The following is a 17,325-nucleotide window of genomic DNA, read 5'->3' as shown; positions in this document are numbered from 1 at the left end:
ATGTTTACGTGGAAAAACCCAAACTAGGGAAAAAACCACGGCAGCCCACAAGCTGCAAACTATCACTATGTTACAGTGTACAACAGTAAAGCACCGAGGCAACAACCTCGAGCTTTCTATCTTCGCCACAGGTGGCGGTTACAACAGAGGAACCAACCTCTTTCTCTCTCTCTCTCTCTGTACACAGTTACGCGCTCTGATCATGCAGTAACAAGAATGACCACAACAACCATCACTAAGTTTGCCACGATGGACTCTCAGAAAACATATTTGTAAATAGCCGCAAAGTCCTATTAGTATAAATATGACTTAGGGCAAACTTAGTGATGGTTGTTGTGGTCATTCTTGTTTGCGCAAAATCAGAGCGCGTAACTGTGTACAGAGAGAGAGAGAGAGAGAGAGAGGAAGAGGTCGTTGCCTCTGTTGTAACCACTGCCTGTGGCGAAGATAGAAAGCTCAAGGTTGTTGCCTCAGTGCTTTACTGTTGTACACTGTAACATAGTGATAGTTTGCAGCCTGTGGGCTGCCGTGGTTTTTTCCCTAGTTTGGGTTTTTCCACATAAACATCCTGTGGACTCTTCTCTTCACTGTGTCGTGCATTCATTCCCTGTTTTTTCTGTGTATGATTCTAAGCTCGGTTGTGGCCGAGCGTTGCACATAGGGAGCGTGTAGTTCCTGTCAGAAAGTTCATAGTCGACCATATTCGTGATTGCGAGAAAGTGCTTCAAAAGTTAGAAGATGTACACCTAACACTTTCCGAGGAGAAATTGGCTTCCGTTTCCGGGTACTCCTCATCCGGTTCTCACCAGGTCTGCACCATCTGGCTCTCCGTAGCCGGGTACTCGTCATCCGGTTCTCACCGGGTCTTCCGTAGCTGGGTACTCCTCATCCGGTTTTGGCCTCGACCTATCGGCCTCGGCCGAGTTTGCTCATCAGTACTGTTTTTCTCACTTCCCATCCGGAGGGACTTGTTTCCTAACACTTTCGGCATCCCCGATCATCCATAGTTTCATATTTTTCTTCTACCGCGCATCCTTTCATCGGAATGTCATCTTGGAATGGCATCATTATCTCCAGAATGCAATCTCGAAGCACCTTGTTCATCACATTCATCATATGTGCAACCGAGTTTGTTGCTCCTTGTGGTAGTGTGCACATTCTGACTAATCTTATCAGTGTCTGTATGGTAGTGATGTCTCGGCTCTCCACGGCTAGTTGAAATTGGTCATACCCCGACCCGAGTATAGGTCTCCGATGGAGTATATCGCACGATCGGCAAATGCTTCCGGAAATTCGTCCACTATCAGACCGACTCCGGAGTTCTGGATCGTGACCTTGTTCACCGGTTTCAAATCTTGAATAAACCAGAGTGACCCATTCTTCTTCGGAACCGTAAACTGTCGATTTGAGTACGGAGCATTTGATGGCTCTAGAATCCCCATCGCCACCTTCTCCTTGAGCAAGTCAATGATTTTTGGAATATGCGCCCGTGGCACCGGAATCGGCTTCAGGTTCCACGACACATGGTGAATCGTGAAGATCACCATCGGCTCCACTTTCTTCGGGTCAGCGCATCCTATTTCTTTCGATGTAAATGCAAATTCTCTCCCATGTCGCTCTAGCATCCCACGGAATCGTTCTTCTTCATTCGTTAATAGGAACCCACCTCCACCGATCCGAAGTTTCTTCCGGGTCTCATCTGTGAAGGCATGTCCGATATCGATGGACTTCCGAAGTGTCGGATACCCCGAGGCTTCTTTCCTCTTTTGTTTGCTATTGGCGGGTAACGGTCTCTCGGTTGGTTTCAGTTTCTTCTCCACAGTCTTATATTTCGTACTTACCATTGCTTCTTCTTTTGCAGAGTGCATCCGGCCCCATTTTCACACCAAGACTACCCGGTCTCCCTGGCTTCTATCTTCCGCGAGCTTTTCAAGCCATTGTAGCGTGCTCCCATAGAACACTTCTTCGACTATCCCCACGATTTCTTCGTCTTCTTTTATTATTGATGCAGACCGTAACTTATCCTCCACTTTTCGGTATTCTTTCTTCATTCCTTCGGTTACGGCCGTGCACGTAGATGCCCCATCCGAACCGATTCGTACTTGTTTTGCTCCGAGACTTTTATTCCTGTGTGGGGTATCAGGGCTTCTCGGACTATCACTTCCCCACTCCGCAACACTCCACTCTAAAAATCCATCCTTGTTTGGGACAAGAGCTCTCTCTTGTTCCTTTCATGATTTGCCGGCACAGTTAGGAATTGGATGGATTTTCCTCCACTTTGGCTCCGAATTCGTGCGAAAGTCGCACCGCTATCGAGCACCTTTGTCTCCATCCGTGAAGTCATGGTAAAGGGTTGCCCGAGGATCACAGAGTGTGAGACCTCGTCTTGTACGAAGAAATTTTGGTCGATCTCGACATCCCCGATCTTCACCGTCACATCCGGACAAGCCACAAATAGATCTTTCGTTGCTTTAGTGGCCGCCCAGATCTTCCATCCATGATTGGTGTTAATAGGCCACTTCCCCTTCTGGTAGAACTCCTTAGACATCAAATTGATTTCCGATCCGTGATCAATCAATGCTAGCACGGGCTCTTTGATGTTGCCGATTCAGACTGTAGTCTCGGTAGTTGCACGCACCTAGTGTGGCTTTGTACAGTGGGAATTCGGAATCTCATCCTCCAGTTTGGTGTCGTTCATCAAAATGGTATTTGCATTCACCATCGGTGCATTTTCCTCCGTACTTTGTCTTTTTCTCTTCACGAGATCCACAAGAAGATCATGGAACTCCTTCTTCGCTATTCCGAGTAATTCCCGAAGCGAAAATTCTACCCAGCTATCGAGGATTCTCTCTTCCAACACCTTTTTCAAGTTCGTTTGTTGTTCGATGTCCAAGGCGAGCTTGAATGCCGGAATCGTCTTTTCTTTTCCCTTCCCTCCGGAGTTCCAGCTTTCCGGTGTCTTCAATGGTCCGGCCGCATCATCTGCGCGCCGTCATTTTTCATCCACATACACTTGATGCAATTGACATAGCGCATGTACGCTATTCTTATCTATGGGGCACTCCCATCCCGTAGCTTCCCGGATACATTCCGCAACGCTTCGGATTTCATCATGGTCGGCTTTCTTCGAAATTTCTAACACTTCCGACCAAAAAGACACCTTTGCTGCAGATGACTCCCCAACACGTATTCCTGCGGTTGTCACATAATTGTCTTTCGCCACGATCTCGTCCTCTAGGACCTTCTTCGTCATGAGTCCATCGAATGAATCCGATTTCCTTGTGCTCGTCGCAATCTCTCCGATCATGTTTGGTGCTATCGCACCATATGCATCGACAATCCATGTACTTGGAACATGTGGGACGGTCTTCCGTCTTCTTCACCATCGCGATTTTCAGACTCTCCATCTCCTTCAACAATTGCTCCACCGTGGTTGTGTCGATTCCCTTCTCGGTTGTAGTCTCTTGAGCCCGCAGTTCATGGTCTTCCGATCCGGAGTTGGTTCCGAAACCCTCTTTTCTTCGTTGGCAAGCCATTGCCCCCTCTTTGTGTATTGCGCGACGATATCCTGCACGCTTTCCCATGTTTCGGTGAGGCCACTCTCGGTAGTCGTGTCCCCTAGAAGCACTTCAAGATCCTTCCGGTCCCGGATGTCTACGGCTTGTAAGAACATGATCACTTTGTTCGGTGCAAGGATAGCTTGATCTCTCGCGGACAGCCTCCCGAACCGACTTTCGAATGCCTAAAACACATTGAGGACCTTCATCCCCTTGTCCGACGTTTCCACCCAATCCTTAAATCCTCTCCACGTTGCCTTGGAGGAGTCCTCGATAGCGAACGTGGTCTTTAGTGCCTCTTCAAACGCTTCCCACGTCAGATTTTGTTGTCGTAGCCCGTGGATACTTGCTTGAAGCCTGTCGGTAGCCACCCGGTTGAAGGATGTCACTTGCAGTCCTTCCGAAATCCCGCACCGTATCATTTCCGCCTTGTAGTCCCGAAGATACCGTGATACGTCCTTTCCGTTGAATTGCCCGATCCAATGCACGAGCCGCTCTACTGTCGCCGCTATCTCCGACATTGCACGTTGTTCTTGAAGCATCCGCTCCAACATTATCATCATGTTGTTAGCCTCCAGTTGATTTTCCATCTCCTTGCCACCCGTGTTCATGTCGGGTTCACCAAATCTGTCGTGCCTTTCGGCTCCGGATCGTTACGTGAGTCGGGCGGGAACAATTGAGGTTTTGGACTAGGAGAAAAGAAAATTCTAAGGAAATTAAGAATATGAAATATATTGTAAGAAAGAAAGAGATGAAAAACTCGTGAATCCCACGAGTATAGTGTATTAGAGAGTAGTTAGATTAAGAGAGAAAAAAAAGTTAGCAAATTCGTAAATCCCACGAATATATTATATTAATCAACCCTTGTAAAATAATCAACAACCTCTATACATCTTTCTCCCTTCCTTATATAGTGTTGAAAGAGTCTAAGTTTATCACATGCAAGCATCTTGCTTTTCCTAACTTTAGTTTTCATGCACATTGCATGTGCATGATTAGCTTTTTGTCCCATCTTTTCTTTTAACTCAAGTGTGTATGAATGAATAACTTTTTGTACCATGCATATCTAGAATATTTACATGGGATAAAGTTTAGTCTAACTTTTAAGATTCATAGTATGCTAGTATAGTGGTAAGCCTGAGGTTTGTCTATGTGGCGGTACAAGGTTCGAATCCTACCCTATGCATGTAATAAATATTTTTAATATTTTATTTTATTTATTTATTTATTATACGGACTCTAAATCGGATGTAGTGTTTTACATATTCCACATAGTGTGTAATTCACACTACGACAACGTCTTCTATACGAGTCAATGGAGGTTTGCCACGTAATGTTTCTTTTGCGCAGGTGTAAAGTTTAGTGCTACAACAATCAGCTATAGTCTAATAGGTCGCTAGTTCAACCCCGGTTGAGCCCTATGTCTAAGAGTTGAGGTGCCTTTTGAAATCAAGTCTAGATTTCATGTACATGAATCGATGGAAGTGTAGAGTTCATGGAAATGAATGGATATTTCGATGTGATATTTCCTTACTGGCCGGGATATATATCTTAGTGGTAGACCAATGGGTTGAAATACAATAAATCTCCTATGAACCCCAGCTACCTTCTGATTCAAGGATATCTCCGAACTAAAATAATAATTCGTTTGGACGTCTTCTACATGAGTCAATGGAAGTTTGCCACATAATGTTTCTTTTGTGCGCGGGTGTAAAGTTCAGTGCTACAGCAATCGGCTAAAGTCTGATAGGTCACTAGTTCAATCCTGGCTGAGCCCTACGTCTAAGAACTGCGGCGCCTTTCAAAATCAAGTCTAGATTTCATGTACATGAATCGATGGAAGTATCCAGAATCTCATAATAATTCAACTAGATATCTAATAGATGAATGAATGGTGGATTGCAACATAATGTTTCTTTGGTGCGTGGGTGTATAGCTCAGTGGTAGAGCAATCGGTTGCAGTCCGATAGGTCACCGGTTCAACCCCAATTGCGCCCTGATTAAAGGAGATGTTGTATGCCATATACCTAATGGAGTGAACATATCATATAAATGAATAGATGGAGGTGTGCAAAATTACATAATCATTCGTCAGGACTAGATGGCTTGTAGATAAATCAATGGAGATTTCGACGTGATATTTTCTTTGTGATGTATATCTAAGTGGTAGATCAATCGGATGTCTGAATTGACTTAATAATTAGTATGGACTTCTTCTATATGAATCAGTGGAGGTTTGTCACGAAATGTTTCTTTTGGGCTATATACGTAATGCATGCTGAAGATATCACGTAAATGAATAGATGGAGGTTTGCAAAACTACATAATCATTCCACTAGATGTTTTTTTGGTGCATGGGTGTATAGCTCAGTGGTAGAGCAATCGGCTGCAGTCTGATAGGTCACCGGTTCAACCCCGGTTGCGCCCTGATTAAAGGAGATGTTGTATGCCATATACCTAATGGAGTGAACATATCATATAAATGAATAGATGGAGGTGTGCAAAATTACATAATCGTTTGTTAGGACTAGATGTCTTGTAGATAAATCAATGGAGATTTCGACATGATATTTTCTTTGTGATGTATATCTAAGTGCTAGATCAATCGGATGTCCGAATTGACTTAATAATTAGTATGGAATTCTTCTATATGAATCAGTGGAGGTTTGTCACGAAATGTTTCTTTTGGGCCATATACGTAATGGATGCTGAAGATATCACGTAAATGAATAGATGGAGGTTTGCAAAACTACATAATCATTCCACTAGATGTTTTTTTGGTGCGGGGGTGTATAGCTCAGTGGTAGAGCAATCGGCTGCAGTCCGATAGGTCACCGGTTCAACCCCGGTTGCGCCCTGATTAAAGGAGATGTTGTATGCCATATACCTAATGGAGTGAACATATCATATAAATGAATAGATGGAGGTGTGCAAAATTACATAATCGTTCGTCAGGACTAGATGTCTTGTAGATAAATCAATGGAGATTTCGACATGATTTTTTCTTTGTGATGTATATCTAAGTGCTAGATTAATCGGATGTCCGAATTGACTTCATAATTAGTATGGACTTCTTCTATATGAATCAGTGGAGGTTTGTCACAAAATGTTTCTTTTCGGCCATATACGTAATGGATGTTGAAGATATCACGTAAATGAATAGATGGAGGTGTGCAAAACTACATAATCATTCCACTAGATGTATTGTAGATAAATCAATGGAGATTTCGACGTGATATTTCCTTTTTGATGGGGTGTATATCTAAGTGATAGATCAATCGGCCGTATTGCCTCCTGATTCCTAGAAATGTCCGAAACGACATAATAATTAATGTGGACTTCTTCTATAGGAATCAGTGGAGGTTTGCCACGAAATATTTCTTTTGTGTGCAGGTGTAAACTTTAGTGCTACAACAACTGGTTACAGTCTGATAGGTCATTAGATCAACCCTTGCTGAGCCCAAATTCTAAGATGTGAGGTGCCTTTCGAAATGAAGTGTAGATGTCATGCACGTGAATGCATATTTGGACATGATATTTCTTTAGTGGCCGCGATGTATATCTTAGTGGTAGACCAAACGGTTGAAGTACGATAAGTCTCCGATGAACCCTAGCTACCTTCTGATTTAAGGAAATGTCCGAAGTGAAATAATAATTCGTTTGGACGTCTTCTACATGAGTCAATGGAGGTTTTCCACATAATTTTTCTTTTATGTGTGGGTCTAAAGTTCAGTGCTACACCAATCGGCTAAAGTCTGATAGGTCACTAGGTCAACCCCGTCTGAGCCGTACGTCTAAGAGTTGAGGTGTTTTTCAAAATAAAGTGTAGATTTCATATACATGAATCGATGGAAGTGTCTGAAATCTCATAATAACTGGACTGTATATCTAGTAGATGAATGAATGGCGGATTGTGACGTAATGTTTCTTTTTTGCATGGGTGTATAGCTCAATGGTAGAGCAATTGGCAGTAGTCCGATAGGTCACCAGTTCAACCCCGGTTGTGCCTGATTAAGGGAGATGTTGTGTGCCATATACGTAATGGATGCTGAAGATATCACGTAAATGAATAGATGGAGGTGTGCAAAACTACATAATAATTCGACTAGATGTATTGTAGATAAATCAATGGAGATTTCGACGTGATATTTCCTTCTTGACGGGGTGTATATCTAAGTGATAGATCAATCGGCCGTAGTACGATAGGTCACCGGTTCAACCCCGCCTGGCTCCAGATTCCAGGAAATGTCCAAAATGACGTAATAATTATTGTGGACTTCTTCTATATGAATCAGTGGAGGTTTGCCACGAAATGTTTCTTTTGTCCGCGGGTGTAAACTTCAGTGCTACATAAATTGGCTACAATCTGATAGATCATTAGTTCAACCCTTGCTGAGCCCAAATTCTAAGAGGTGACGTGCCTTTCGAAATGAAGTGTAGAGTTCATGCAAATGAATGGATATATCGATGTGATAATTCCTTAGTGCTGAGGATATATATCTTAGTGGTAGACCAATCGGTTGAAATACGATAAATCTCCGATGAACCCCAGCTACCTTCTGATTCAAGGAGATGTCCAAACTAAAATAATAATTCGTTTGGACGTCTTCTACATGAGTCAATGGAATTTGGCCACATAATGTTTCTTTTGTTCGCGGGTGTAAAGTTCAGTGCTACAACAATCGGCTAAAGTCTGATAGGTCACTAGTTCAATCCTGGTTGAGCCCTACGTCTAAAAACTGCGGTGCCTTTCAAAATAAAGTCTAGATTTCATGTTAGTGAATTGATGGAAGTATCCGGAATCTCATAATAGTTCGAATGGATATATCTAATACATGAATAAATGGTGTATAGCTCAGTGGTAGAGCAATCGGGTGCAGTCCGATAGGTCACCGGTTCAACCCCGGTTGCGCCCTAATTCAAGGAGATGTTGTATGCCATATACCTAATTGAATGAACATATCACGTAAATGAATAGATGGAGGTGTGCAAAACTAGATAATCATTCGACTAGATGTCTTGTAGATAAATCAATGGAGATTTCGACATGATTTTTTCTTTGTGATGTATATCTAAGTGCTAGATTAATCGGATGTCCGAATTGACTTCATAATTAGTATGGACTTCTTCTATATGAATCAGTGGAGGTTTGCCACGAAATGTTTCTTTTGTGCGCGGGTGTAAACCTCACTGCTACAGCAATTGGCTACAATCTGATAGATCATTAGTTCAACCCTTGTTGAGCCCAAATTCTAAGAGGTGAGGTGCCTTTAGAAATGAACTGTATATTTGATGTACATGAATGGATATTTCGACGTGATATTTCTTTAGTGGCCGGAATGTATATCTTAGTGGTACACCAATCGGTTCAAGTACGATAAGTCTCTAATGAATCTCAGCTACCTTCTGATTCAAGGAGATGTCCAAACTGAAACAATAATTCGTTTGGACGTCTTCTACATGAGTCAATGGACGTTTGCCACATGGGTCTAAAGTTCAGTGCTACAACAATCGACTAAAGTCTGATAGGTCACTAGTTCAACCCCGGTTGAGCCGTACGTCTCAAAGCTGAGATGTCTTTAAAAATAAAGTCTAGATGTCATGTACATGAATCGATGGAAGTTTCCCTAAACTCGTAATAATTTGACTCGATATCTAGTAGATGAATGAATGGCAGATTGTGACGTAATATCACTTTTGTGCGTGGGCGTATAGCTCAGTGGTAGAGCAATCGGCTGCAGTCCGATAGGTCACCGGTTCGACCCCGGTTGCGCCCTAATTCAAGGAGATGTTGTGCGCCATATACCTAATGGATGCTGAAGATATCACGTAAATGAATAGATGGATGTGTGCAAAACTACATAATCATTCCACTAGATGTATTGTAGATAAATCAATGGAGATTTCGACATGATATTTCCTTTTTGACAGCATGTATATCTAAGTGATAGATCAACCGGCCGTAGTACGATAGGTAATCGGTTCAACCCCGCCTGGCTCCAGATTCTAGGAAATGTCCGAAATGACTTACTAATTAGTGTGGACTTCTTCTATATGAATCAGTGGACGTTTGCCACGAAATGTTTCTTTTGTGTGCGGGTGTAAACTTTAGTGTTACAAAAATTGGCTACAATCTGATAGATCATTAGTTCAACCCTTGCTGAGCCCAAATTCTAAGAAGTATAGATTTCATGTACATGAATGGATATTTCGACGTGATATTTCTTTAGTGGCCCGTCTGTATATCTTAGTGGTAGACCAATCCGTTAAAGTATGATAAGTCTCTGATTAACCCCGACTACCTTTTGATTCAAGGAGATGTCCAAACTGAAATAATAATTCGTTTGGACGTCTTCTACATGAGTCAATGGAAGTTTCCCACATAATGTTTCTTTTGTGCGTTGTCGAGGTATTCCTCGCGGATGCGTAGAAAGAGGCAGGACCTCGGGGGTCCTGTACCGAAGAGCAAGAGAGAAAGGAGAAGAGACCCACTACGTGCGAGCATAGATCCACAGGGACACGGCCCTTCGACCCAAAGACGCGAGTGGGACAGCGACACAGAGAGACACGAATGTATGTATGTATGAACAAAGACAAACAACAAGAGGACGAAGTCGGTTACAACCGAACAGGCCGGCGAACAGATGCCGATGCCTGTTCGTAAACGCACAGAAAGAAAGGAGTAGGTTGGAGGTGCTGCCGGAAGCACTCAGGCATTCCTCAGAGCAGCGCGAGCCTCCCGAAACCTGCACAGAAAGGAGCTATGGAGTTTGGAAGAGAGAGAAGCCTTCGGCCCACAATCCGACAGCACTTCGTCCTCTCTTACTTCGCGATCCCTTCATCCTCCTCGTCTCCCTCCTTTTATAGGCAAGAAGGGAGCCGTTTCCTATTAACTTCTTACCTACCGAATCTTCCTACCTAGGATCTTCTATGTACAACGTAAGGCGTGCGTGCATGAAGAGCCGGTTCCTATGCTCCGGCGCACCGATTCCGCTCGTGGACGGTTTTCTTCACAACATCCGCCCCCACCTAACCGCGCATCCACCGGCATGCGCCAAATTGAGTTGGGACGGAAAAAACCGGTCCAGCCTTTATTCCTCGCCCGTCGGTTCTTCTTCGGTTTCGGATCGTTCGTCGTCCCGGTCCAGGTTATCCGGATCCGGCTCGTCGTCGTGACGCTTCTTGAACGCTTTGATCCGCTTCCCAACTACTGGTATTGCCATTCTCGTGCCGTCGAGTTCTGCCAGATGGTACGTCCCGTTGTCGTTGGCGCTTCGTACCACGTAAGGCCCGAACCACCTTCTTGCGAACTTCCGTGTTGCTCGGTGCTGGTTGTCGAGGCTACTGTCATAGACTAGCACCCAGTCGCCTTCCTCGATCTTCTTCGGTCGGAGCCGGTGCGTCCGGTCGAACCGGGCTTTGTTCCTCGTCCTTGCCACCCGAAGCTTTCCCGCAGCCTGCTCCACGTCCTCCGGTCTTCGCTCAAGCTGTCGTATGCGCGCCACCAACAGTTCCTCCCGGCTCATCTCGTTTCTCCAGTCCACGGTTGCCCATGAGGAGATCGTACGTTCCATCGGCATGACCGGCTTCTGCCCAAACATGAGCTCTGTCGGCATGAATCCGGTTACCGAACTGTGCGTAGTTCGGTCAGCCCACAACACGTAAGGCAGCAGTCGTGGCCAGTTCCCGACTTGCCCTCCGCATGCCCGAACTAACGCCTTGACGATCGGTTCATGTCCGCGTTCCACCTTTCCATTTGCCTCCGGATTGTATGCAGTGGTAAGCGAGAGCTTGACCCCTAACCGGTCAAACAACTCCTCGGCCTCTTCGGCGTCCAACTCCCCGCGATCAGCCATGATCTTCCCGACGCACCCGTACCGGCATATTACGTTCTCGAGCAGGAACCGACATACGGCTGCAGTCGTTTTGTTCTGAAGGGCCCGGCCTTCCACCTGGTTCGTCAAATCTTCCCGAGCCAGGACCAGATACCGCATCTGTCCTACTCCCATCGGCATCGTCACCAGGTCTACCATCCATTTGAAGTGGATGGTCGGAGGGTACGTAGGGTGAAGTTCGTCCCGGTGTCGGACTATGGAGTGCATCTGACAGCTCTCGCAAGTTGTCACGAACCGATGCACGTCCCAGTACAGTCCCGACCACCAGTACTTCCCCTTTATCTTCTCGAACGTGGCCCAGGTTCCACGGTGTCCGACCCAAGGGCTATCGTGGTAGGCCATCAGCAGCTCCTCCTGTTCTTCCTTCATCGCCACCACCCGGAGCGGGACGCCGTTCCTCTTCTTCGGGTGCTTCCATAAGTATCCGTCCCGGAGAAAGAATCGGTAAGCCTTCTTCCGGATCCGGTTGGCCTCGTCCTTCGTCCATGACGCATCCGGCGTCATTGTCCTCAAAAATCCACCGATCTGGAGCCACTCGCCGTCGTACTTGCTCTCTTCGAAGTCGTTAAGTGCCAGAGTGCTCGTCCCATCGGTCGTCACGTACGCCGCCTCGAAGAAGTCCACGCCGACTTCTTCGTCCTCCGAAACCATGCCGCCCTCGTCATCAAACCTCGCCCTCGAAAGCATGTCGGCCATGGCGTTGTCCTTTCCGGAAATGTGTCGTATTTCCCGATCCAGGGACTTGATGTACGCTATCCACCTGAGCATTGCCAAGTCCGGTGTCACGCATCCGAAAACCATGCCGAGAATTGGCAGGCAATCCGTCTCGATAATCACCTCCGTCCCGATCAGGTAGTCTTTGTAGGCCTTTACTGCCGAAACGATACCCCAGAGTTCGCGTTTAACCTGGGCGTACCCTCGTTGTCGCTCACTGAGGACCTTCGCGCCGAATCGGATCGGGAACCGAATGCCATTCATGTCTTCTTGGTTGAAGACCCATCCGATCCCGGTCGAACTCGTATCCACCGTTATGTATACCGGGGTACCCTTCTCGTAGACAGCCTTCCGGAGCGCCGGTGCTGCCACAAGAGCTTCCTTCAGCTTCCGGACCGACTCCGTGTGCTCGTCTCGCCACTCGAATTTCCGCCCCTTCTTCAGCAACCCGTATAGCGGCTCCGCAACGTGGGCGTAGTGCGGGATCCATATGTGGTAGAATGCGCATGCCCCCAGGAACCTCCGAACTTCCGTAACCGAGCTACAGTCGGTCTTCATCGCGGAGATGGCTTCTACTTTTGCCGGAGACGGCTTCCGGCCATATGGTCCACATAGGTGTCCGACCACCAGGATTTCTGATTGCCCGAAGGCCGATTTCTCCCCGGAGAAGGTGAGCCTCGCATCCTCTAGCCTTTGTAGCACCTTCTCGCAGTCGTCGATGTGTGCTGCCACGAATCGCCGGCATCCATCCGGTCTGAGTGTCGCGTCCTTCTCTTCCATCGGGCACCCCTTGATCGGGATGTCGTCTAGAAATGGCATGGTGATGTCCGGGATGCAATCCCTCAGTACCTTGTTCATTGCATTCACCATGTGGGCCACCGAGTTGGTCCCTCCTTGTGGCAGGGTACACATTCGTACTAGGCCGAGGGGAGTTCGCATCGTCGTAATGTCTCTGCTCTCCACGACTAGCTGGAACTGGTCGTACCCCGAGTACAGATCGCCGACCGAGTAAATCGACCTCCCGGCGAAGGCCTCCGCGAACTCGTCTATGGTCGGTCCGATTCTTGCGTTCCGAATGGTCACTCTGTTGACCGGCTGCAGGTCCTGAATGAAGCGCAATGTTCCGTTTTTCTTTGGTACGGTAAACCATCGATTCGAGTATGGCGCGCTCGACGATTCGAGAATACCCATATCGACTTTCTGCCTCAATAGCTCCATCAACTTCGGGATGTGAGTTCTCGGTACTAGAATCGGCTTGAGATTCCATGGTACATACGGTACCGTGAATATCACCATCGGGTCCACGATTGTCGGGTCTACGCACCCGATCTCTTCCGGCGAGAATGCGAAGGCTTTCCCGTGCCTTCCGAGCTTCTCCAAAACCGGTCTTCCTCCGCCGGCAGTACGAACCCGCCCCCACCGATTTTGAGCTCCCGGAGCGTTCCGTCGGTGAAGGTGTGTCCTATGCAGACCGGATCTCGTAAACTGGGGTCCGACGCAACCCCTCTGATCCGGGACTCGCTGCCCTCCGGTAAGGGTGCCGCGACTGGCCTTACCTTCCGGTCCACAGTCTTGTACTTCGTGCTAACTCGGGCCGTCCGATCCGACCTGAGCCCCTGACTGAAGTCCGCGATGACTTCGTACATCTCTTCGGAACATACCGGTATTGTCCGGTCTTCGTTAAGGTCTTCTCCAGCTACCTTCCTCAGCATTCCCAAGGTGTCGTCGAAGGAGACCGCCTCCACGGCTCCGCTGATTTCCTCGTCCAGGCCAAGGACTCCGCACGCTCGAAGTCGCTCCTCCGCCCTTGCCTTTTCTCGGCCAACGATGCCGACCATTACACACCCTCCGTCGTTGGAGAAGCAAAATTTCCTACCTATCGTGCAAGGTATCTTCGGTTTCGGTTCTATCGTACAGTCGTGGGGTCTTTCCCGAGTGTCCGGGCTATCTTGGCCCCACGCCTTGACAGCCCTCTCTAAAAATCCTCCCGGTTCTCGCCACCGAGGGATTCGCGGTTTCGCTCGTGGTTTGGCCGCACCGTCAGAAATTGAACCGAATGGCGCCCGTCCTGGTTTTTGACCCTCGCGTAGGCCGAACCGTTGTCCAGCACCTTGGTCTCCATTCGCGTTGCCGTGATGTATGGTTCCCCTAATATGACCGGGTGCGAGGACGTCTCCTGTACGAAGAAGTGCTGGTCAATCTCGACGTCGCCGATCTTGACTCGCACGTTCGGGTAGGCCCCGTGCAGTTCCTCGGTGGCGCGCGTCGCCGCCCGTATCTTCCACCCGTGCTTGGTGTTGATCAGCCACTTTCCCTTCTTATAGAAGTCCATGGACATCAGGTTTATTCCGAACCGTGGTCCACCAATGCCACCACCGGTTCCTGAACTTCTCTGATCTTTACCGGGGTCTCCGTGGTCGCTCGGGCCCAGTGTGGCCTCGAATAGTGGCTCTCCGCCCACTCATCTTCCAGCGCCAAATCGTCGATGTGCGTCGTCCGCATCTCCACCGGCCTTTCCGGTTCCGTCTCCGTCAACAGCCTCTTCCGCTTCACCAAGTCCACAATGGAGTCGTGGAACTCCTTCTTAGCGATCCCTAGCACCTCCCGCAATGACAGCTCCACTTTGCTGTCGAGGATCCGCTCTTCTAGGACCTTTCGTAGGTCCGTGGTCCTTTCTATTTCCGTCCCCAGTCGGTATCCGCCCTTCCTGGGGTTATCCTGCGAACTGGACCCACCGGCATCGTCCCGTCGTTGCCCGAATCGGGTCTCGTACCGTTGTGAGGGTCCGGCCGCTCTGGCTTTCCCCACTCGTTTGTCTTCTACCAGAGCCTCGTAGTTCCGGCAGGCGGCTTCTACGAAGGCCGTCTTCTCCTCGACCGGATCGCTCCACCCGGTTATTTCCCGGACCCGTCTCTCAACGTGGTCCGTTTCATCTTTCCTCAGCCGTAGGCCGGCAAGAGCTCCCAGCATTGCCGACCAGAATCCGTCTTTGCCCTCCTTTCGGGCCTCGCTGCCCCCGACCCGGATGCCGGCCGACGCCGAGTAGTGGATGGTCTCCACGTGTCGGGCCGCTGCCTCTTCCATCAGTCTCTTCATATCTCCTCGCCCGTCATTTCGGTTTAGGGCCCTTCTGGTATTGCTGGCGTGCACCCGGCCTTCCCACAGGTACACCACCCGGTTCCTCAACGCCTCAGCGAAATCGCCGCAGTCCTTCCGGATGTGGCCGACCTCGTCGCACCACATGCACCTGTTCCCTGCTACCGGCCGTCGGTCACGAGCCGGTTCGCCGCCTTCCCTTCGAGTCTGGGCAATCTGGAGATCCTTTATCACCCGCGTCAACTCCTCCAGCGCTGCTCCTCCGGACGAGCCACTGACCATGCCGGTCGAAGCCGGACCGGTTTCTAGCCATTTCCGGGTTTCTTCCCTTCGCCCTTGCGGTGCCGGTTCAAGCCTCCTTGCTGTGACTGAGCCCGCACCAGCCGCCCCGTTGTCAGCCCATTCTCGCCGTTTGTCGAAACGGCCACAGACTCTCTTAACCGCAGCCCAGTCGATCGTCAGCCCGTCTTCGGTTTCCAGCAAAGAGCCGACTTGATCCCGGTCCCGCTCGTCCACCGACTTGACGAATAGTAGGACCCGGCTCGTATCCAGAACGGTTCGGTCAAGCGCCGAAAGGCGCGCAAAGCGTTCTTCGAACTCCCGGGGGAGTGCCGACGCGTTTCTTCCCTTGCCGGGGGACTCCACCCATTCCATGAAGTCCCGTTTCGAAAGCCGGAGCGCGTCGTCCAACCCGTATTTCTCTAGGAGTCGTGGTCATCAGCCGCAGTTCGATAGGTCATCAGTTCAACCCCGGTTTCTCCCTGATTCAAGGTGATGTTGTGTGCCATATACCTAATGGATGATGAAGATATCACATAAATGAATAGATGGAGGTGTGCAAAACTACATAATAATTCGACTAGATATATTGTAGATAAATCAATGGAGATTTCGACGTGATATTTCCTTTTTGACGGGGTGTATATCGAAGTGATATATCAATCGGCCGTAGTACGATAGGTCATCGGTTCAACCCCGCCTAGCTCCAGATTCCAGGAAATGTCCGAAATGACGTAATAATTACTGTGGACTTCTTCTATATGAATCAGTGGACGTTTGCTACGAAATGTTTCTTTTGTGCGCGGGTGTAAACTTCACTGCTACAGCAATTGGCTACAATCTGATAGATCATTAGTTCAACCCTTGTTGAGCCCAAATTCTAAGAAGTGTAGATTTCATGTACATGAATGGATATTTCGACATGATATTTCTTTAGGGGCCCGTATTTATATCTTAGTGGTAGACCAATCAGTTAAAGTATGATAAGTCTCCGATGAACCCCAGCTACCTTCTGATTCAAGGAGATGTCCGAACTGAAATAATAATTCGTTTGGATGTCTTCTACATGAGTCAATGGAAGTTTGCCACATAATGTTTCTTTTGGGCGCGGGTTTAAAGTTCAGTGCTACAGCAATCGGCTAAAGTCTGATAGGTCACTAGTTCAACCCTGGCTGAGCCCTAAGTCTAAGAGTTGAGGTCTTTCGAAAGGAAGTCTAGATTTCATGTACAGGAATCTATGTACATGAATGAATGGTGGATTGCAATGGAATGTTTCTTTTCGGTGAGGGTGTATAGCTGAGTGGTAAAGTAATCGGCGGTAGTCCGATAGGTCACCGGTTCAACCATGGTTGTGCCCTGATTCATGGAGAGGTGTGGGCCATATACTTGATAGAGGGAAGATATCACGTAAATGAATAGATGGAGGTGTGCAAAACAACATAATCATTCGACTAGATGTCTTGTGAACCTCTTTGTCTAATGCTTCCTCTATTAGGGCCACCTTCTATGATTAGGGCCTTATGCTCAGAGTTGGGGCCACACTCTTTTTGTCTTGCTTCTTGACTTAGAAGGCTCAAGTTGAGAATATCTAGTGTCAATTGTTTTCCTTGTGGTGTTGAGTTACCTAAGGTCACGACAAGTGTCTCCCAACTATCTAGGGGAGAGCCCAACAACAATAAGGCTAATATCTTTTCTATTAGAGGTATTTCTAGACATAGAGTCTAGTTTATTAGCCCTTGAAATGCATTCAAGTGGTCAGCCATGCTCGAGCCATCTTAGTATCT

General features: G+C 47.8%; 3 non-coding genes across 3 annotated transcripts; all 3 read left to right on the top strand.

Annotated features, from left to right (window-relative positions):
• Positions 1–5,913: 5,913 nt before the first annotated feature.
• TRNAC-GCA (transfer RNA cysteine (anticodon GCA)) lies at positions 5,914–5,985 on the top strand. Its single transcript has one exon. It is a non-coding gene; the product is annotated as a tRNA-Cys (tRNA).
• A 358-nt stretch (positions 5,986–6,343) lies between these two features.
• Positions 6,344–6,415, top strand: TRNAC-GCA (transfer RNA cysteine (anticodon GCA)). The gene has a single exon. It is a non-coding gene; the product is annotated as a tRNA-Cys (tRNA).
• A 2,847-nt stretch (positions 6,416–9,262) lies between these two features.
• Positions 9,263–9,334, top strand: TRNAC-GCA (transfer RNA cysteine (anticodon GCA)). The gene has a single exon. It is a non-coding gene; the product is annotated as a tRNA-Cys (tRNA).
• The last annotated feature ends 7,991 nt before the right edge of the window (positions 9,335–17,325 follow it).

The sequence above is a fragment of the Azolla caroliniana genome, unplaced genomic scaffold (assembly GCF_043228905.1).
Source record: "Azolla caroliniana isolate FFs.n. ecotype wild unplaced genomic scaffold, voAzoCaro1.0.p SCAF_7, whole genome shotgun sequence".
Lineage (NCBI taxonomy): Eukaryota > Viridiplantae > Streptophyta > Polypodiopsida > Salviniales > Salviniaceae > Azolla > Azolla caroliniana.
This window is presented reverse-complemented; position numbering and strand designations above follow the sequence as displayed.